At 42.8% G+C, this 22,473-nt stretch overlaps 1 protein-coding gene across 5 annotated transcripts in view; it reads right to left on the bottom strand.

Moving 5' to 3' along the window:
- LOC134350696 (ras and Rab interactor 2-like) overlaps positions 1 to 22,473 on the bottom strand; it is a 175,872-nt gene that overhangs the window by 86,498 nt on the left and 66,901 nt on the right. The window contains exon 1 of one of the 5 annotated variants that reach the window (XM_063056253.1): positions 14,251 to 14,567. The exons of the other annotated variants lie outside the window; for them this stretch is intronic. The gene's annotated coding sequence lies outside the window, so the exon portion shown is untranslated. Of the gene's footprint in view, positions 1 to 14,250; positions 14,568 to 22,473 lie in introns of those variants that run through there. 5 annotated transcript variants of the gene reach the window in all.

The following is a 22,473-nucleotide window of genomic DNA, read 5'->3' on the forward strand; positions in this document are numbered from 1 at the left end:
AGTGCTTGTATGTTTTACAGATGTAGCTTAAATAACTGTTACCCTCCCTTTCTAGAAGAGCCGACTTATCCAGTTTTGCGAGTTAGTCATTGAAATGAACTCTTTCTATGCGTGGGTTTAGACCAAGAGTTTCAACCAAAAGATTCTGATCAGTACTTTATTCACACAATAGGGTGTGAGCTGAGAATTGAACCTGGAAATCCCAGATGAACTCCCTTTTGTTTACTGGTGCCATTTTTACATACAAGTACACCAAGTTCTTATTTCCTGTGATGATATGGGAATAGACTTTCCGCAGGTAACAAAACACTTGGATGACAAAGGCCCCTCTCTTCAAGTTCTAAATGCATTGACATACATTAATGAACACGTCACTAAAAACAAATGGTATTAGTAAACAAACTTTCTATTGAAACTTGCAAGCAAGGATTGATTTTGAAATCTCAAGGTGCAGCTATGTAATAAAGACTATTCTCTCTATCAGAGCAACGTACATCATGAAGCCACTTGACACAACTGGTTTGGAAATTGATAGATTTTATTTATGTTTTTATTTAGCGATACAGTGCGGAGCAGGCCCAACAAGCCACACTGTCCAGCAATCCATCTATCTAACTATAGCCTAATCACAGGACAATTTACCAGTTAACTTTCCAGCCGATACGCCTTTGGAACATGGGAGGAAACCGGAGCAACTGAAGGAAACACACGTGTTCGCAGGGAGGGCAAAGAAACTCCTTACAGATGGCAATGGAACTGAACTCTGAGCTCCGCTCCAAGCTGCAATAGCATCCTGCTAACCACTACGCAACTGTGAGGCCCAATTTACACTTTACCGTTTATTATTGGCTCCTGAATGTGTACAATTATAGATATGTAGGAAAACATTCAATATGGGACCTTGAGTGACCTCACAAGTACATGGATGGCAGATCAGTGAATGACCGAATGAGTTGGAGTTGGCCTTTTGATTTTGTCCTTTATTGCATGCTCACCATTTAATAAGCTTTTTAAAATAAAAATCAGCACAAATAGAACATAGAACAGTACAGCACAGTACAGGCCCTTCGGCCCACAATGTTGTGCCGACCCTTAAACCCTGCCTCGCATATAACCCCCCACCTTAAATTCCTCCATATACCTGTCTAGTAGTCTCTTAAATTTCACTAGTGTATCTGCCTCCACCACTGACTCAGGCAGTGCATTCCACGCACCAACCACTCTCTGAGTAAAAAACCTTCCTCTAATATCCCCCTTGAACTTCCCACCCCTTACCTTAAAGCCACGTCCTCTTGCATTGAGCAGTGGTGCCCTGGAGAAGAGGCGCTGGCTATCCACTCTATCTATTCCTCTTATTATCTTGTACACCTCTATCATGTCTCCTCTCATCCTCCTTCTCTCTAAAGAGTTAAGCCCTAGCTCCCTTAATCTCTGATCATAATGCATACTCTCTAAACCAGGCAGCATCCTGGTAAATCTCCTCTGTACCTTTTCCAATGCTTCCACATCCCTCCTATAGTGAGGCAACCAGAACTGGACACAGTACTCCAAGTGTGGCCTAACCAGAGTTTTTAGAGCTGCATCACTACATCACGACACTCAAACTCTATCCATCGACTTATGAAAGCTAACACCCCATAAGCTTTCTTAACTACCCCATTGACCTGTGAGGCAACTTTCAGGGATCTGTGGACATGTACCCCTAGATCTCTCTGCTCCTCCACACTCCCAAGTATCCTGCCATTTACACTGTACTCTGCCTTGGAGTTTGTCCTTCCAAAGTGTACCGCCTTACACTTCTCTGGGTTGAACTCCATCTGCCACTTCTCAGCCCACTTCTGCATCCTATCAATGTCTCTCTGCAATCTTCGACAATCCTCTACACTATCTACAATACCACCAACCTTTGTGTCATCTGCAAACTTGCCAACCCACCCTTCTACCCCCACATCCAGGTCGTTAATAAAAATCACGAAAAGTAGAGGTCCCAGAACCAATCCTTGTGGGATACCACTAGTCACAATCCTCCAATCTGAATGTACTCCCTCCACCATGACCCTCTACCTTCCACAGGCAAGCCAATTCTGAATCTACCTGGCTAAACTTCCCTGGATCCCATGCCTTCTGACTTTCTGAATAAGCCTACTGTGTGGAACCACACTAACCTGTATCTTTTTCTGCATTTAAAATCTACAGAAATGTTATCTATCTTTGTCTTAAATATATCAGCAACTGAGCTTCCTTAGCATTCTGCAATTCCAAAGGTTTACTACCCTCTGTGTATGGAAATTTATTCTACTCTGGGAACTGATTGGACCATCCTTTTAAATGGTGTGACTCCATGATCCAGATTCCTTAGCTCGGGGAGATGCCAATAATGTAATTATCCTGTAAACCACTATCATATTTTTAAGTGTTACAACAAGATGATTTACCATTCTTCCAAACTCTAAAGAGTACAGATTGGGCCTGCTTAATATCTCTTTGAAAGACAAACTTTCCACGCCATGAACCTTTGCTGCACAAGCTCTTTCAAGATACAATGTAGTTTCCATATAATTGGAGCAAGATGTCTCTACTCTCCTTTTCAAATTATCTTGCAATAAAGACCTACATATCATTTGCTTTCCTCACTGTGCAGATCAAGTATCAGTCCTGGAATCATATCAGTATAAATCCGGACACACCAATATTACTGTATTAATTTCTGGACATTGACAGTATGTGAAAGACTTAGAAAAATAAAGGCTAGTGCTCATATTTTAGAGTATGCAAATCAGTAAAGACTGGCCAAAGACCACCCCAGTGATGTTCTTACTAACTAAAAAAATGTTATACATCCAATTCAGTGATGTGGCAGGAAATACTGCTAACTAGCTTCATGGCTATGACCAAATGTAGTCTTAATGTAGGACTGATATTCAACAAATCATCAGTCTTCCACTCACAATATGGACTAATCCCGTCGAGCTGATGGCCAGGTTCATAAAGTTATAAAGGAGCTGGATATATATATATATGTTTGTGCTGATCTTCCACAATTACCACGGACTATTGGGCACTGTCAAGTGTAATGTGGTTATTCACACAGGGAGTGAAATCTGAGCGGTGCAGACAATGTGGCCTGAAATGAATTGTTAGGAAACTGCTGGGATGTATTATTACAGAGTGGCAAAAGTGTGTGGAAGGAAAATGATAACGTGGTTTTGGAGGGGTCAATACGTATAACAAATCCAGTGGAGGTTTTTTGCTAAAGGATGTAATTAGAAAGGTTAATTAAAGAAAGTAGAAAGAATTCCGTTTATTTGTATTTTTAAAAGGCTTTTCATGAATTACATGAAAGGTTTTTATGGAGCTCATTGGGTGGGGTCTTTTAATGGTGCAGACGGAAGATTAATTAAAGAACAGTTAATAGATGCTAAAAGCAAAGGCAGCATTCTCAGATTAGATTAGATTAGATTATGAGGACACGCAGTCCTCTTTTATTGTCATTTAGTAATGCACGCATTAAGAAATGATACAATATTCCTCTGGTGTGATATCACAGAAACACAGGACAGACCAAGACTGAAAAACAAAAACCACATAATTATAACATATAGTTACAACAGTGCAACAATACCATAACTTGATGAAGAACAGGCCATGGCACAGTAAAAAAATTCAAAAGTCCCACATCTCACGCAGACGGGAGAAGGAACAAAGCTCGACCACAGTCCGACTCTGAGTCGTCCGAAAACTTCGAGCTCTGATCAGCCCTCCGACACCGAGTACCGAGCACAATCTCTATCCAAACGCTTCGACCTCAGCCTCAGTCGCCAGCAGCAGGCAAAGCTGGGGATTTTGGGGCCTTCTCTCTGGAGATTCTCGATCGCACCAGTAGCAGCGGCAGCGAACCGGCATTTCAGAAATCTCTCCAGATGTTCCTCTGTGCTTTCACGTCTGGCTCCATCAAATCAGAATTGTCCACAGCCCCTATTTAACAGTTACGATATCATTTCACCGGAGAGCTGCGCGCGCTGCGTCGCGCTGCCATCTTCTCCTCCCGCCGAAGTATTGGCAGGCTGTTATTAGTGTGTCGACAATACAAAGTGAGGAAAAGCTGTGAGAGGACGCAGAAGAATAGGGGGCTTCAGAATCAGAATCAGATTTACTATCATTGGCATGTTGTGAAATTTGTTATTTTGTGGCAACAATATATATAAAAATTAAACTAAGTGCAGTAATCATCATCATGTGACTTCTCACACTCTGAAACTTTTCGATGATTTTAAGTTCCCTGGCCCCCACCGCTTTATTTTCACCAGTCCCTATATGCTTCCATCCCCCATCAGGAAGGTCTCAAAGCTCTTCGCTTCTTTTTGGATTCCAGAACTAACCAGTTCCCCTCGACCACCACTCTGCTCCGTTTAGCGGAATTAGTCCTTACTCTTAATTATTTCTCCTTTGGCTCCTCCCACTTCCTCCAAACTAAAGGTGTAGCTATGGGCACCCATATGGGTCCTAGCTATGCCTGCCTTTTTGTTGGCTTTGTGGAACAACCTATGTTCCAAACCTATTCTGGTATCTGTCCACCATTTTTCCTTCGCTACATTGACGATTGAATTGGCACTGCTTCCTGCACACATGGTGAGCTCGTCGACTTCATTAACTTTGCCTCCAACTTTCACCCTGCCCTCAAGTTTACCTGGTCCATTTCCGACACCACCCTCCCCTTTCTAGATCTTTCTGTCTTCATCTCTGGAGACAGCTTATCTACTGATGTCTACCATAAGCCTACTGACTCTCACAGCTATCTGGATTATTCCTCTTCTCACCCTGTCTCTTGCAAAAATGCCAGCCCCTTCTCGCAATTCCTCCGTCTCCGTCGCATCTGCTCTCAGGATGAGACTTTTCATTCCAGGACGAAGGAGATGTCTTCCTTTTTTTAAAGAAAGGGGCTTCCCTTCCTCCACCATCAACTCTGCTCTCAAACGTATCTCCCCCATTTCACGCACATCAGTTCTCACTCCATCCTCCCGCCACTCACTAGGAATAGGGTTCCCCTTGTCCTCACCTACCACTTCACCAGCCTCCAGGTCCAACATATAATTCTACATAACTTCCGCCACCTCCAACAGGATCCCACCACTAAGCACATCTTTCCCTCCCCTCCCCCCCACTTTCCACAGGGATCGCTCCTTATGCGACTCCCTTGTCCATTCATCTCCCCCCATCCCTCCCCACCGATCTCCCACCTGGCACTTATCCTTGTAAGCGGAACAAGTGCTACATATGCCCTTACACTTCCTCCCTCACTACCATTCAGGGCCCCAGACAGTCCTTCCAGGTGAGGCGACACTTCACCTCAGAGTCGGCTGGGGTGATATACTGCGTCCGGTGCTCCCGATGTGGCCTTCTATATATTGGCGAGACCTGACGCAGACTGGGAGATTGTTTCACTGAACACTTATGCTCTGTCCGCCAGAGAAAGCAGGATCTCCCAGTGGCTACACATTTTAATTCCATGTCCCATTCCCATTCTGATATGTCTATCCATGGCCTCCTCTACTGTAAAGATGAAGCCACACTCAGGTTGGAGGAACAACACCTTGTATTCCGTCTCCAACCTGATGGCATGAACATTGACTTCTCTAACTTCCGCTAATGCCCTACCTCCCCCTCGTACCCCATCCTTTATTTAATTATATACACACATTCTTTTTCTCTCTCTCCTTTTTCTCCCTCTGTCCCCCTCACTACACTCCTTGCCCATCTTCTGGGCTTCCCCCCCTTTCTTTCTCCCTGGGCCTCCTGTCCCATGATCCTCTCATATCACTTTTGCCAATCAACTTCCCAGCTCTTGGCTTCATCCCTCCCCCTCCTGTCTTCTCCTATCATTTCAGATCTCCCCCTCCCCCTCTCAAATCTCTTACTAGCTCTTCTTTCAGTTAGTCCTGACGAAGGGTCTCAGCCCGAAACGTCGACTGTACCTCTTCCTAGAGATTTTAACGCAAACAACAGGAATTCTGCAGATGCTGGAAATTCAAGCAACATACATCAAAGTTGCTGGTGAACGCAGCAGGCCAGGCAGCATCTATAGGAAGAAGCGCAGTCGACGTTTCAGGCCGAGACCCTTCGTCAGGACTAACTGAAGGAAGAGTGAGTAAGGGATTTGAAAGCTGGAGGGGGAGGGGGAGATGCAAAATGATAGGAGAAGACAGGAGGGGGAGGGATGGAGCCGAGAGCTGGACAGGTGATAGGCAGAAGGGGATACGAGAGGATCATGGGACAGGAGGTCCGGGAAGAAAGACGGGGGGGGGTGACCCAGAGGATGGGCAAGAGGTATATTCAGAGGGACAGAGGGAGAAAAAGGAGAGTGAGAGAAAGAATGTGTGCATTAAAAAGAGTAACAGATGGGGTACGAGGGGGAGGTGGGGCCTAGCGGAAGTTAGAGAAGTCAATGTTCATGCCATCAGGTTGGAGGCTACCCATACGGAATATAAGGTGTTGTTCCTCCAACCTGAGTGTGGCTTCATCTTTACAGTAGAGGAGGCCGTGGATAGACATGTCAGAATGGGAATGGGATGTGGAATTAAAATGTGTGGCCACTGGGAGATCCTGCTTTCTCTGGCGGACAGAGCGTAGATGTTCAGCAAAGCGGTCTTCCAGTCTGCGTCGGGTCTCACCAATATATAAAAGGCCACATCGGGAGCACTGGACGCAGTATATCACCCCAGTCGACTCACAGGTGAAGTGATGCCTCACCTGGAAGGACTGTTTGGGGCCCTGAATGGTGGTAAGGGAGGAAGTGTAAGGGCATGTGTAGCACTTGTTCCGCTTACAAGGATAAGTGCCAGGAGGGAGATCAGTGGGGAGGGATGGGGGGGACGAATGGACAAGGGAGTTGTGTAGGGAGCGATCCCTGCGGAATGCAGAGAGAGGGGGGGAGGGAAAGATATGCTTAGTGGTGGGATCCCGTTGGAGGTGGCGGAAGTTACGGAGAATAATATGTTGGACCCGGAGGCTGGTGGGGTGGTAGGTGAGGACCAGGGGAACCCTATTCCTAGTGGGGTGGTGGGAGGATGGAGTGAGAGCAGATGTACGTGAAATGGGGGAGATGCGTTTAAGAGCAGAGTTGATAGTGGAGGAAGGGAAGCCCCTTTCTTTAAAAAATGAAGACATCTCCCTCGTCCTAGAATGAAAAGCCTCATCCTGAGAGCAGATGCGGCGGAGACGGAGGAATTGCGAGAAGGGGATGGCGTTTTTGCAAGAGACAGGGTGAGAAGAGGAATAGTCCAGATAGTTGTGAGAGTCAGTAGGCTTATAGTAGACATCAGTGGATAAGCTGTCTCCAGAGACAGAGACAGAAAGATCTAGAAAGGGGAGGGAGGTGTCAGAAATGGACCAGGTAAACTTGAGGGCAGGGTGAAAGTTGGAGGCAAAGTTAATAAAGTCAACGAGTTCTGCATGCGTGCAGGAAGCAGCGCCAATGCAGTCGTCAATGTAGCGAAGGAAAAGTGGGGGACAGATACCAGAATAGGCACGGAACATAGATTGTTCCACAACCCTAGAGATGCTGCCTGGGCTGCTGCGTTCACCAGCAACTTTTATGTATGTTGCTTGAAATTCCAGCATCTGCAGATTTCCTCGTGATTGTGATTGTGTGACGTATTGTGTGATGTTGGTGATCATGATTATTCTTTGTACAGAAATGGTTTGCCATTGCCTTCTTCTGGGCAGTGTCTTTACAAGATGGGTGATCCTAGCCATTATCAATACTCTCCAAAGATTGTCTGCACTACAGTAAGTAGTACAAAAACTGAGAAAAAAAATATAATGAAGGTGTGTTCACGGGTTCAATGTCCATTCAGAAACCTGATGACGGGGGTGGGGGGCGGGGGGGGAAGAAGTTGTTTGTGAAATGTTGAGTGTCTCTCTTCAGGCTCCTGTACCTCTCCTATGATAGTAGCAATGAGAAGAGGGAGAATCATGGGTGATGGAGTTCCTTAATGTTGGATGGTGCCTCCTTTCTCTAAACTCGAGAAAGTTTCGGCCAAATCTGCTTAATCTCTTCTCAATCAACAAGCTTGCCATCCAAGGAAATAAATCTAATAACCTACGCTTCACTTTTTGTGTTGTCAGAATATTCTTCCTGTTATTGGAAGACCATATTAGTACACAACATACTAGATGCTGATTCTATACAACTGGAGAAAGCTGCCCTTACTCCTATACTGAGATCCGCTTGCAAAAACACCAATGTATCATTTCCCTTCTTAATTATTTGCTGTACTAGCACAACAGTTTTCAATTCATCATATACAATGACTTCTCGGTCCCTCTGAATGCCAGCACCTTTCAGCCTGACTTTTCTTAAAAAGCTTCTCTGTCTCTCTTTTTTGCCCCCACCAAAGTGAACAATTTCATACTTTTCCCATATCACGCTCCATTTGACAAGTTCTTGCCCGTTTACCTTAAAGATAAAGATACACCGTTGGAATGTGGGAGGAAGCAGGGGCGCCAGAATCCGCACACAGAACATACAAACTCCTTAGACACAGCGGCAGGAATTGAACCATGATCAGCACTGAGTGACGTGCTAACCACTATGCTACAATGCCGCAATATTTTCAGCTTTCCAACCTGAAGCTTCTCTGCATCCTCCTGGAGTCCACGTTCCACCCAGCCTTGGATATATTACACATAGTCCTATCTGAGTCACTGAAGGAAAGTGTGAACAGCTGGGGCACCAGCAATGATCACAGTCACACCCATTAGTCAGAGCTCCCAACCCAAAAATTACTATTTCTACTGTGGGCTGTCCACTACAGGTTTCCCCCGCCATCCGAAGACAGAGCATTCCTATGAAACGGTTCGTAAGCTGGAATGTCATAAAGCGAAGAAGCAGTTACCATTTATTTATATGGTAAAAATTTGTGAGCGTTCGCAGATCTAAAAATAACCTACCAAATCATGCCAAATAACACATAAAACCTAAAATAACAGTAACATATAGTAAAAGCAGGAATGATATGATAAATACACAGCCTACATAAAGTAGAAATACTTTTCTACAATCATTGCTGCACTGTCTACCGTAGCGAAAATCTCACACAAGCGCTCTCGGCAGAAACACTCTCTCCAGTAACATTTAAGTTATAAAGCTGCCAAATCATACCAAATAACACATAAAAATACACAGCCTATATAAAGTAGAAATAATGTACAGCACAGTATCACTTACCGGAATCGGGAAGGCAGTGCCGAGCACACTGATGATGGTGTGTTGTGTGTTGGGCTGAGTCGTCGGAGGTTGGGGAGGTGCAGTGGTCCCCACCCTCCGGGCAGCAACCCATACCGATACCAATCTGTGAAGAATGCAGTGGCGCAGCTGTAACTGGGATGCACCCAGCGCATCTTTAAGAAAAAAACCGAAATAAACAAGCTAATTAATTAGGTGCCGCCCGGCACGTAAATCTCAGCCCAGATCAGAAGCGATGCAACCAGTAATCACCTCTGATCTGGGCCGACATTTACGTGCCGGCGGCACCTAATTAATTAGCTTATTTATTTTGGCTTTTCTTAAAGATGTGCTGGGTGCGTCCCGGCAACTGCTGCATGCTTTGGGGCAATGTATCAGTCCGCGGCCTGGAGGTTGGGACCACTTAGGTGGTGGGACACTGAGGTGTCATCTCGTCATCGTCTGTTTCCATCAGGGCAGGCAAGTCATCTTCTTCTATGTCTGCCTGCCTCGATGTCGAAGGTCAAGGTTCGTCGTCTGCTTTGGCTGACATGGAAAGCTTGAAAAACAACAGTATGCTTGACTGCTTAGCTTCGCACATTTTTCTGTCATACAGTTCTTTGTAAGCACTCAAACCATCCTGCAAATATGCCCTAAACCTACGTGCCCTTTCAAAATTAAAGTCGTACTTTCCTGCAATCATTGCAGCGAAAATGTCATGCAGTTGCTTCACGTTCAGTACGACTTCGCTTTCGGTCTGTTCGCTACTGCATTCAGTTTCGATTGTTATCCTTTCCTCTTCCAATTGCATCAGCTCTTCATCTATCAGTTCTTGGTCATGGGATGCCAAAACCTCTTCAACATCATCTTCGTCAACTTCCACAAGCCAAACTCACTTTGTCCTTACTTCGTTCACCACGATCGAAACGCTTAATTATGTCTAGTTTTACACTAAGTGTAACACCCTTACCAGCTCTTTTAGGCTTTTCCAATACCTTAGAACTCATCTTACTAACGGATGCTCAAAATAAATCAACATAAAGTACAGATGCTCACAGGCACGTGTTTAAGCAATGCCGGCTAGAATGCAGTTCCAGGGGAGGAGCTTGGCTGCTCGGGGCACGCGCTGCCTTTTTTCGTAACAATGAAAACACTTTCTGTTAGCAAAAACAGGTAACTAATGTAGGTCTTTCGTAACAGTGAGGTTTTGTAAAGCCAACATTCGAAAAGCGGGGACACCTGTAACTGATTCTAACTGCATGTCAGTCCAATGTCTCCAATATTACATGGTCTAATTTCGTTTAATGACCTTTGTGTAATATTGTAATGACAACCTTCTAAAAATCCAACACCACTGCATTAATTGGCTTTTAATGATTTTCACTGCTAGCTCCAACCTCAAGAAGCTAAGCTTTTACAAGCATAAGTTTCCTTTCATGAATCCAAGTTATTTCTGCCCAACTCTGCCTAAATATTTTTAGGTTCTCTTATCATCTCCTCAATGATAAATTCCAGCAATTTCTCTACCACTGATGGTTCTGAGGTCTGCTCTTTTTCTTGCCTTTCTTAAATAGTGGGGTCACATTGATACTTTTCAGTCAAAAGCAGCTGTTCTAGATTCTATCAAATACTGTGAGATGGTTACAGTATAACCACTTTCACCAAAACCATATCCTGGAAGATGTACCAAATGATAGGGCAGGGATAGAGGTGGGGTTGATCAACTTTCACCATTTCTTCAGCTGTCTAGCTCCCTTCTCACAGGAATGCAGTGTTAAGAAGGGTGTGGGTCAAGGGATCAAAGTAACTAGGACATTGGCTCTTGCACACACAAAGAAAAGTACTGGGCATAACAGCCAGGATGAAAAAAAATCAATCCCTGCAACACAGGGTCCCTGCCTGAAAAGTCGACTGTACCTCTTCCTATAGATGCTGCCCGGCCTGCTGCGTTCACCAGCAACTTTTGTGTCTGTTGCTTGAACTTCCAGCATTTGCAGATTTCCTCGTGTTTGCGTTTTTAAAATCAATCCCTGCAACTCAGAAATAAAATGCACATTACTTCTGCAGTCTTCCCCCCAACCAGTTCTCCAATTAATTTGCCAGGCACTGAAGAGGATTTTGCAAGAAGAATTTTAATGTCCACTGATAAAAGGGAAGAGATTTTAAGTTGATATGATGCAAACTATGTGGATAAACATGGATTCAATTTTAATCATCCAGATTCCTGTGGGATAACAATTGAGAAACCCAATCATTTACTCATCATTTAAGTTTCTTAGAAAGCTTAAAAAGGTCATGAATGAAAAGAGAGAAGTGGATCCCAAATGCATCATTGACAATGGGACTTAAAAAACTAAGATCATGAAGCAGGCAGACAGTCACAGCAACAAGTAGATTTAAAAAGTCAAGTTTCCTTGTGGTCTGAGTGTTACGGGCATTTTTCTCTTGGTCCTAAATAGGAAGCCTTGGGTACACATTGCTTCCAATTCACTCTCTTTGCCTCCTCTCTCTCCTCCAGTGATTTTCAATATCTGTTGCAAAAGGCCTGCTGTCAGGTCACAATTATCCAAATGTTGTTTGGACTGGCCAGGCATTTATGTATTTGTGTTTCCTTGAGATCTCCATATATCGTGGATAGTTGTGAAGAAAAAGCATTTCAGGATGTATATTGTATACAATTCTCCGACATTAAATCGGACCTTTGAATAAACATTATCCACTTCACATCATTTTTATACTTATATCAGCCGTCTCCAATTATACGGCATCTTTGGCAAGGCCCTATGTCCACAAGAGCTACACCAAAAAAAATGTGATAAAGGAACCACATAAAGGAGAAAACAGACTAGACAGCCAAAAGCTCAAAGTGATAAGTTTTCAGAAGAATCTTAATAGTATAGGAGCTAGGTTGCAGAAAAAGGTTCCAAAGTTTTAGATGGAAGGTAAGTCCCTGTGTGAGTTGAGCAAATGGTCAGAATTTGAGTCAAGTGCTGTTTATCTTTAGAACACTGCTTAAGTATTGAGATAATGATAGATCCCAATAATTAGATTCACTAACAAAGCTATTCCTGTTACAACTTTATGCTTGTTTCTAGAGGCAATAGCTTGACAAATCTACCAACATCAGCTCATCCATTTTGGATCCAATGGATTTTATTTAAATATGGAAAAATATGGCTTAAATAAAGAAGGAGAGCATGTTGTGAGCAATTCCCTTCCAACAGCTTTATTTAAGCACATATCCATATTTGATAAGTATTTCAACAAATTGAAATTATGCCACAAACTTTGCTTAACTCTTTGCCAAGGCTAGCAGTAACTGAACAAAGAATACAGCAACTGAGGAATCAGAATGTTCAAACCAAATTCATTAAAGTATAGTCACAGTTCCAGCGGAAAAGAAAGCAGGATGGTGGGCCAGATGAGTTATTCATTGTTCTTGTCAGCTACACCCATACTGTTTCCATTTTAAAAATTGTGGACTTAGAGAACAATAATTTTTTTCACATCAACCAAGGACTATCAGCAACTATTCGTGAGCACCACTGTCCAGCCCACGTTCACTAGAAACTAATTTTGTGCAAAGCAGAATACTCTAAAGGTTTTACTGCCTAGAAACCACATTCTAAGTCTAAACACTCTCATAATATTATTCTGACCATTTTAAGGTGGTGTCAACCAATTTAATATAGCTCCACTCTTGCCTCATTTAAAATACGGCAAAAAAAAATTGCCATGGGCATTTGTGCCTTTATCACACCAGTCCCTAACACTGTTCTTCTCTTGTAGGAGCACTATATGAATTGGCAATATTGCATCAGAAAGCTCTAGCAGTGTATGGAAAATATTACTAATACACTAAAGTCAATTCATCTACAGGTGCTACATTAATTTAAGTAAGCTGGCATACTGTACACCAATAGAAACTTGTTTGTCTTGCCCAAACTTCCAATAATTTCTTTCGCAATAAATTTATGGCATCAAAACAAGTCACTTGGCTCATCAATTTTTGCTGACACTTATAAGCCTTCACCTAGATTACCTCATTGTATATCTTAATTCTTTCTCCCAACATGAACATTAGTTGAACTGTCTCTGCATAACATGAAATGAAAAACATGACGTTTCTACACAAGGGTTCCACTGGATATTAACTAACAAATCCCTAATGCAGCTGCCCACACTGACTCCTCCTAACTACACTGTGGGGAATCAAGTTTCCATTAAGATTTAAAGATTTATCAGATAGAAAAGTAAAAATATTCCAAAATATTTCAGTTAAAGCCATGATTTATAACTTTTCCAGTTTGTCACATGATCATAAATGATAAAACAATAAAAAAAATCAAACAGTAAACATGAAATCAAACAGCAAGTTACTTTCCCCACGTGATAAACAGCTCTAGTTAAAATAAAACATTGTTGGCATATTACCTCACAATCCTACAGCAGTTGAGGTACGCAAGATAATGTACTGTAAATGGAAGGCTTACGAATACACCCTGCAGATTCTGCTCAATTAAGCTTAATTTGTGTACATTATGCAAAATTTATATTACAGTTTCTCAGTACTTCCAGCATTTTCAGTTTTCCATCATTCCTGGGTGTTTTGTTTTTATATCCGCAATTTCTGACCAACTTACTATAACAACGACTTTCATTTTTATGCAGAAAAAAAAGAGAAATTGCTTCACTAGAGTACTATCAAAAGGTCAAAATAGAAATAATTCAGTGGTTCATTGCCTTAAATATAGATATTCATTTAACACATGCCTGAGTCTCTCCCCCTATGATACCACATGCATAACACAAATTAAACATATCACACATTAGTTATTGACTGCAAAAACACAAGCTATTGCAAAAGCTTGCTAATAATGTATGTACACACAGAAGGAAAAGATGAAGCTGTACATGTGTTTCTTGGACGACAAATAAACATTCGAGTCAGACTCCTCAGATTAGGTGGTTACATGAAACACTGATAGCAGATTAGCTACAAGAATCAGTTCTCAAGACACACTTACCTAAAGCAGCTCTAGATAATTTGAACAGAACTGTGGCAGAAGCAGCATTCTTTACGAAGCTCAGGCATTAACGGAAACAAAGCAATGTACCGCCCTGTATCCTGCAAGTTGCTCTCCAGATTCCCACAGCATGTCTCTCTACTGGGGGAGCCAACAGGAGGAAAATTACTTTCACAGAGATTGTATTATGAGGTCATTTAATGGAAAGTTGGGCCTACAATCAAACAACGTTGTTTTTTGCCAGTGGACTTGTGTCTGGGATCTACCCAAATGTTACTTATTTCTAGAACTGCTGGTTCACGGCTCACTCCAGAATTCTAGCAAGGTAGAAATAAGTTCTGCAATACCTTCACAGCTTTACTTTCTCTTACTAACTACCCTTATTAACCAATCATCAAATGGCTTCATTATACAACTTATTAGCCTGTCAAATATGTTCTTTGTCCAATGCATCCCTCCCCCACCCTCAATGTAACTAAGCTTGATTTCTTATATTTCCACTTCTGTTGCTAGATCTTTGTCCGAAAACATTAATTCTGCTTCTTTACTCCCACTTACCCACAGATGCTGCCTGACTGGTTGAATATGTGTTTGTTTCAAATTTCCAGTTTTTGTGATTATGGCTTCTTCCAGACGTACATATTAATTTAATCTTTACATTATATTTGTGCCCATAACATTTTTTGCATTAGTTACCACAAAGTTGTATGTATCATTACATTTGCATTATTATACTCATTCTTCAACAAAGGCAACAGTGGAGTTTTTTTTCGATGATGTTGCAGAGATAGCCAATACAGCATATGCAATTAATATGGCGGTATATATAGAATTCCCCAATGAGGTTTTTTTTTAAAAGCTATGTAGTCCTGGAGGAGGATCTTGGCCTGAAATGTCGACCATCTATTCACTTCCACAGATGCTGCCTGATGTGCTGAGCTCCTCCAGCATTTTGTGTGTGTTGCTTTGGATTTCCAGCATCTGCAGACTTCGTCGTGTTTATGATGGGATTGTGATCAAGATTGAAACCCAGAGAATTAACGGGTCTGTAGTTCTAAGGAATGGAAATTGGTTCAGTGACCTGAAACAGGAGTACTAAAAGAATTATTTCTTCTGGATTGGAAGGAAGTATACAGCAAGTTCCCCTGGGGCCAGTACTGTGCCTACCATCTTTCTTCATGTATTAATCACATGGATTTGGACACAAGGGTAAAGTCTAAATGTGCAGATGACAAAATGAGGCACAGGGAATTGTGAAGACTGTACTATTGAAATCAAGGAAATAGAGAGAGACTCTAGGATGACTGGATAGCTGGCAATTGATATGTAAAATGAAGTGTTATATTTGGAAAGAAGAAAGGGAAGTGATAGAATCTGAGGGCACAATTTGAAAAGGAGTACAAGTGCAGAAAAGTCTGGGAATATTTGTTCCAAGTGGTGAGGCAGGTGGAGGAAGTGACTGGAAAAGCAGATGAACATTAGACTTTACAGAGTGTGCAGAAAGTCAAAATGAAATCAATTCCACAACTGTAATATTGTGGTTCCATTCTAGGTATCACTCTTTAGGGAGGATGCAATGGATTGAGCAAGGGTGTAGAAAAGATCTAGTAAAATTCTCCCTGGGAGGAGGCAATTTAATTACGTGGAGAAATGGAAAAAGCATGGTTGTTGTCTTTTTTTTCAGAAAATGAGGCTTTAGGAGGGTCAGACATAATTATTTAAAATTTATGAAGGATAGACAAGAGTAGAACATAGAAAACATACAGCACAATACAGGCCCTTCGGCCCACAAAGCTGACCCGAACATGTCCCTACCTTAGAACAGATAGAAAAACTATTTTCAGTGGCAGAAGGACGAAGAATGAGACAGAATGATAGTGACAGATAACAGAGCCAAAAGTGACAATAGGAACAACTGAGATTTTTATCCAGTGGCGTTGGGGTGTGGAATGAACAGCAGTGCTAGTGGTGGGGCAGATACATTGGCAGCATTTAAAAAGGAGATGAATCAGAAAGAACATTCAGCAACCCGGGACAGGGCTGTGGACTGGAACTAGCTGGATTGCTTTTGCACAGAGCAAGTATGAACTTGTTGGACTGAATATCCTTCCTCTGTGCTGTAACAGTTCTGTGACTTGTTTAAGGATTGGTACAAGAGGACTACTGGTACAGAATGCTGAAAAGTAAAGAATGATGGTTTTTGGGCGTCCTTCACAATATTAGCGACGCTGATTTGGGAAGAAAGAACGTAAGCTGAGATGTGAAAAGCAAAGGAAGTTCTCTGATTTTTGTGACTTGAGGCCTCTATGTGAAACAGTTCTGAACAACTGGTACCCACTGTTGTAAATAAGATGAAATATAACCAATAACTGAGAGGTAGTCACACCTTCCATCTCCTTTCAGATAGAATATATGTCACCAACAAGGTAGATTGTTAAATATATACTCCTTAAATGCCTTAAGGCAGTATGGATACATTCAGAGTCTGGCTCACTGAATTAGAAACAATTTATTTTCCTATTCTCATTTTGAAATGAAATTTTGAAAATCTTTCCTACAACTCTCCTCCCCCACCACACGCCCACAATCCTACCTCCCAAAGAAATTGGATTCACCAGAAGAGCAAGTTTGCACATATTCCTGGACATCGCACTGTGCATCAGGAAATTCTATACCCAATTTTTTGGTACTATTTTTGTTTGCCCCAGTATTATTTTCTCTATTGTAAAACACCCACCTCATAGTATGATGCTACTTCCACCATGCTTTACAGTAGGATGATGTTATCTGGCTGGTGCACAGTATTAGATCTACGGTACATTTTCCGCTAAAAAAAGAGCATATCCTTGCCCGTCCACTTTGCAAAGTGTCACTTAGAAGATACTGTAAAGATGTGGAATAAGGGCTTGTGGCCGGATGAGACTAAAGTGGAACTTTTTGACCTCAACACTAAGTGTGGCGTAAATCTAATACTGTGCATCAGGCAGGTAACACCATCCCTACTGTAAAGTAGAGATAGCATCATGCCATGGAGATGCTTTTCATGCAGGGACTGGAAATCTGGGTCAGGATTGATGGGAAGATGAATGCTACTAAATACAGAGAGATCCTGGATTAAAAACCTGCTAGCCTTTGCCAGAAAGCTAAAACTAGGGAGGAAGTTCGTCTTTCAGCAGGGCAGTGACCTAAAGCACATTGTGACAGCAACCATGGAGTGGCTTCAAATGAAGAAAATTTATGTCCTCAAGAGGCCCAGTCAGAGTCTTGACCTTAACCCGAATGAACATCTCTGGCAGGACCACAGAATTGCTGTTAATTGCCGCTCCCCAACTAACCTGACACAGCTTGAGCAATTTTGCAAGGAAGAATGGGCAAATCTTGCTCCATCACATTGTGCAAAATTAACAGAGACTTACCCAAAATGACCCCTGACTGTAACAGTTACAAGAGGTGGTTCAACTAAGCACTGAGCAAAGGGGAATGAATGCCTTTGAACTGCTGACATTCCAGTTTTTGAATTTTTAGTTTTTTTATGCTTTACAATTTTCCCTGTTTTTGGACTCTACCGTGGAAAAAAAAAGGAGCATGTGATTCACAAATAAAAGTTCTCAGTTAAATTAAATTCCTGGTTGTAATACTCATTTACATTAACAAAGGGTTGGGGCTGAATACTTTTACAAGGCACTGTATATCATGACAATAAACTTAAACATATTCTGACAGACATTGTGGGCTGAAGAGCTTGTTCCTCTGTTGCATTTGTTCTACCTACATTAAAATCTTTGTTCTATGTTCAAAGTACATCGCTCCTGTTCACTGACATCTGTGCCTTGGCTGCTTCAACCATTGAGGTCAGGGCGGGAGGAGAAGAAGATGGCGACGCGACGCAGCTCGCAGCGGCCACTCCGGTGGTGATATCTGTTATCTGTCAAGTAGGATGCCGTGCACAATCCTGATTTGATGGAGACAGACGTGACAGCATGGAGGAACATCTGGTGAAACTTCTGAAATGCCTGCTTCGCTGCTGCTGCTACTATGTGGTCCAGGATCTCCGGAGAGGAAGGCCCTGAGTCCTTGGCTTTGCTTGTTGCTCAGCGGCCGGGGCGGGGTCGAAGCGCTCGGCAGAGGATGGTACTCGGTGATCGGTGTCGGAGGGCTGGTCAGATGCTCGAAGTTTTCGGACGGACTCAGAGTCCGCTGCAGTCGGGTGCTTCCAATGGTACTGCATCGGCAAGTTTGTGGCGCTTGGAGGTTCATGGCAGGGAGAGTTTAACCCTTCTACCGTCTGCGTGAGATGATGAGGCTACTGGGACTTTGAGACTTTTTTTTTATCGTGCCCATGGTCTGCTCTTTATCAAATTACAGTATTGCTTTGCACTGTTGTAACTATATGTTATAATTATGTGGTTTTTTCAGTTTTAGTCTTGGTTTGTCCTGTGTTTCTGTGATATCTTTCTGGAGGAACATTGTATCATTTTTTAATGCATGCATTTCTAAATGACAATAAACGAGGACTGAGTGTTCTCATAATCTAATCTAATCTACAGTCACACTCAGGCAGCTGATGATCTCTGCTACATCTCACAGTTCAGTGCTTGCGGCTGCATTAACGATGCTGCCCAAACTCAAGGATAGGAGCTATTTTTCCTTTGGCCCATGACGGACGACTCTGAACTGTAGACTTTCGTAGAGTTCACTCACGCTCTTGGAGGCCTCTGCTGCCAGCAGCACCTGACTGTCACTCTGGAAGGTCATCGAGTTTCCCCAGAACAAAGGAAATACCTCCTGAGGCTGCTGCTCTTCATCAGCCTGTCCAGGTCCCCCTCCAGCAAGCTTCTTTTGTATCTTGGTCACATAGGAAGAATGGATCATTTTCCCCGACATGCCAAACACAAGAACGCATGAAAACAGAAGTAGGCCACTTGGCCGCTGAAGCCTGTCCTACCATTCAATGTGACCAGGGCAGATCTACGCTGGCCTGAATTTCTCTCCCGTGTCAGTTCCCCACAACGATCAATTATGGTCAGAGTGGGCTCCCTCAACTCTGCCCCTCTAGTCCTCAATACAGGAGTCCCTCAGGGCTGTGTACTAAACCCCCTCCTTTACTCTCTGTATACCCATGACTGCGTTGCCACCCACAGCTCCAATCTGCTAATTGAATTTGCTGAAGGCTCTACATATTTTGGCCTAATCTTAAATAATAATGAGGCCGCCGACAGAGAAGAACTCATCACCCTGACACAGTGGGGTCAAGAAAACAACCCCTCCCTCAATGTCGCAAAAACAAAGAAGCTGGTTGTGGACCACAGGAGGAATGGAGACCGGTCAACCCCTATAGACATGAAGGGATTGGTGGTTGAGAGGGTGAACAGCTTTAAGTTCCTCAGCATAAACATCATAAAAGCCAGGACCAACAGGCTCCAGGACAGCTTCTTCTACCAGGCCATCAGACTGATGAACTCTTGCTGACACAACTGTATTTCTGTTATATTGACTACCCTGTTGTACATACTATTTACTATAAATTGCACATTTAGACGGAGACGTAACATAAAGATTTTTAATCCTCATGTATATGAAGGATGTAAGTAATAAAGTCAATTCAATTACTTCATCCTTCAACCAATTATCCACCTCCACCTTTAATACTTCCAGCAAGTTAGCCTCCCTGGCTCAACAGGGTAGGTTATTTAGTCACTGTAAATTGCACCTAGCCTATAGGCAAGAGGAAGGATCTGGAGGGAGTTAAAATGGGGGCAGAGGAGGTGAAAGAGGAGCATGGGCAAGGGAAAGTTACTGGGGAAAGCTAACAGATTTGACGAGCTGAAAGACCTCCTTCTACATCACAAAGAAATATGGCAAATATAAGGCCTTCTGATAGAAAACAGACATGTAAAGCAGAAAGACCCAGGTTTAGTCCCTGTCTGTGTTGGTGATTTATAATATGCAGTGACACATTAAAATATGCATTTACAGGTTTCCCCCGCCATCCGAAGGTAGAGCGTTCCTATGAAACGGTTAGTAAGCCGAAATGTCGTAAAGCGAAGAAGCAATTACCATTCATTTATATGGGAAAATTTTGTGAGCGTTCGCAGACCCAAAACTAACCTACCAAATCATGACAAATAACACACAAAACCTAAAATAACAGTAACATATAGTAAAAGCAGGAAAGATATGATAAATACACAGCCTATATAAAGTAGAAATACTTTTCCACAATCATTACTGAACTGTTCTCCGTAGCGAAAATCTCACACAAGCGCTGTTGGCAAGAACACTCTCTCCAGCAACCTTTAAGCTATGAAGCTGCCAAATCATACCGAATAACACGTAAAAATACACAGCCTATATAAAGTAGAAATAATGTATGTAGTGTAGTATCACTTACCCGAATTGGTTCAGCGCCGAGCACACTGATGATGGTGTGTTAGACTGAGTTGTAGCAGGTTGGGTGGTGCAGTGGCCCCCACCCTCCAGGCCGCCAAGCGATACATTGCGGCGAAGAACGCAGGGGTCCAGCGGTAGCCGGGAGGCGCACAGCACATCTTTAAGAGAAAAAGCCGAAACAAACAAGTTAATTAATTAGGTGCCGCCCGACACGTAATTGTCGGCCCAGATCAGTGCCGATTTCTGATTGCGTTGTCTCTGATCTGGGCCGACAATTACGTGCTAGGCGGCACCTAATTAATTAGCATGTTTATTTTGGCTTTTTTCTTAAAGATGTGCTGTGTGCCTCCCGGCTACCGTTGCATTCTCCGCGAATCGGTATCTGTCCTTGGCCTGGGTGTTGGGGTGGTGGGACACTGGGGTGTCATCTCGTCACCTGTTTCCATTAGAGCGGCCGCTCATCTTCTCCTATGACTGCCTGCCTCGATGTCAAAGGTCGAGGTTCGTCATCTGCTGTGGCTGATGTGGAAGGCTTGCTTGACTGCTGAGCCTCGCGCATTTTTCTATCATACAGGTGTTTGTAAGCACTCAAACCATCTTGCAAATATCCCCTAAACCTACGTACCCTTTCAAAATTGAAGTCGTACTTCATCATTAGTCATTCGGTTTCTATTGTTATCCTTTTTTCTTCCAATTGCATCAGCTCTTCATCTATCAGTTCTCAGTCATGGGATGCCAAAACCTCTTCAACATCATGTTCATCAGCTTCCACAAGCCAAACTCACGTTGTCCTTACTTCGTTCACCACGATCGAAACACTTAATTATGTCTAGTTTTACGCTGTGTAACACCCTCACGAGCTCTTTCAGGCTTTTCCGATACCATAGAACTCATCTTGCAAACGGCTGCTCACAGGCATGTGTTAAAGCAAAGCAGTTCCGAATTTGGGGGAGAGCGGCTGCTCGGGGCGCGTGCTGCCTTTTATTGCGCGCTGAATGTTTTTTTCGTAACAGTGAAAACATCTTCTGAAAGTGAAAACAGGGTACTAATGTAGATCTTTCGTAACAGTGAGGTTTCGTAAAGCGAACGTTCAAAAAGCGGGGGACACCTGTATTTTAATTAATCGTGCATTGGGAAGAGGGCAGATTTCCAGTTCCTGAGTCCCGTCTGGCAAACTACAGGAAACGTGTGTTGAGTAGCAGATGACAACAGAATAAAGTTGGGCTGCAGTACCCCGCACAGGCAAAGACATAGTCAGTCACTTTCATAGCTCTACGCGAATAACTGTAACTTTTGCAAGGTAGTGGGTCACAACCAGCATGAAAAGCAGATATTTCAAGCAGATGAGAGGAAGCGCACAACCACAGAAAGGTAGGGATGCGTTTACAGTAAGTTTTAAACATTCTACACCCACATTATAAAAGAGCCTCATGAATAAATAAATATAATTGCTTCAAGTATGACTCACTTTAAAACTAATTTAATGATAATTCTTTGGAACTGGGCAATTTTCATATTTCAATCTTTCCTAGAAATGCAACCCAGAAAACATTTTTGACATCTTATAATTTCTTAACTGTCATCCTAAAAATAAGTTAAAACATTTAATTCCTCAAAGTTTCATTAAAGTCCCCTCCAGTGTATAGTGTATAAGTGTACAAGAGGACCACAACCTTGCGGTGGTTTGGAAGCTTGTGTGTCTCAATGAGCCGGAGAGCTATATTGGCTTCATGCTTTGGCTGTTGGTAGGATCACCCATGCCAAGTAGGTCAAAGGATAGGGGCCTGACTAAGAGCGGTCCACTGGTCCTCCAGGTTCATCAGTTCAGTTCAG

Source organism: Mobula hypostoma, chromosome 8, assembly GCF_963921235.1.
Source record: "Mobula hypostoma chromosome 8, sMobHyp1.1, whole genome shotgun sequence".
Classification (NCBI taxonomy): Eukaryota; Metazoa; Chordata; class Chondrichthyes; order Myliobatiformes; family Myliobatidae; genus Mobula; species Mobula hypostoma.